Genomic DNA, 994 nt, shown 5'->3' with positions numbered 1-994 from the left:
CCCCCCGGCTGGAGGTTGTGATGGGGTGAGGCGGGGGTTGATGTACCGGTGATACTTGGCTTATGATTTTATTTTATTTTTTTGTGTCTAAAAACCAAAAAAAAAAAAAATTCCCAAGGAAAGCTGTAAATTGGCCAAAACTATTAAAAAAAATAAAAAATATAGAGGTCTAATAAATTTAAATACTTGTAACTGTAATGGTTTCAGTGTGATTTCTAGAAAATAGTCAGGATGGCATTCCAGAAGGGAATACATTATGAATTATTTTCATGAAAAATGGTTTATGTTGCTATTTGATTAAAATTAGCTGCACTTTCCCACTTAACCCTTTTTTGTTATTCCCCCCTCCCTTATTTTCATTTCCAGTCCTCCTCCATGAACTCAAATAGTTAAAAATACCTGGAAGAGGGATAACAGCTCTTAATATCCTGCATATAATGGACACTGCTCTGACCTATTAATAAGCTGAAGTGTATTTCTTTGCCTAAAGGCTCCCTTGAAGTTAACTTTTTTTTCCTCCCAGGTCTGCAGGAACCCAGGTCAGTTGGCTGAAATCTGGGCAAAAACTGCCTAAAAATATACTTTAAGCTACAAGTGAAGGAGGAGGCGGTGGGAACTTAAAAAGTTTTGGAGCAGCCCAGGGAAAAGTTTTGGTAGTCAGCGCTCAGCCTCTGAAATGGCTGACGAGGAGGGATGGGGGGAGGCGAATGCCACGGCCGAACCTTTCGTTCCCCACGGCCGTACCTGTGAGGGGAAGAAGTAAAAAAATAAATAAAAAAAAAAAGGCAGGAGAAGCTCCAGGCAGCTGCGTGGTCTGTAGCAGGTTTTGTGGGGTTTTTTTTTGGGGGGGGGACATGTAAATTAAAGGGTAAATTAATGGAGGGACCTGACTCTGCTTCGTGCTGTGGCGTAATCGAAGGACACAGGGCTGAGAATCGGGAGTGTGTTAATGAAACTTGTGCCTGGGATCAGCTGGGATAATGCGCCCCCCCCC

At 42.4% G+C, this 994-nt stretch overlaps 1 protein-coding gene across 1 annotated transcript in view; it reads left to right on the top strand.

Annotated features, from left to right (window-relative positions):
* Positions 1 to 994, top strand: part of HEXIM1 (hexamethylene bis-acetamide inducible 1) — a 6,475-nt gene that overhangs the window by 514 nt on the left and 4,967 nt on the right. The window lies entirely within an intron of this gene.

The sequence above is a fragment of the Charadrius vociferus genome, unplaced genomic scaffold (genome assembly GCF_000708025.1).
Source record: "Charadrius vociferus isolate BGI_N301 unplaced genomic scaffold, ASM70802v2 scaffold1284, whole genome shotgun sequence".
Lineage (NCBI taxonomy): Eukaryota > Metazoa > Chordata > Aves > Charadriiformes > Charadriidae > Charadrius > Charadrius vociferus.
This window is presented reverse-complemented; position numbering and strand designations above follow the sequence as displayed.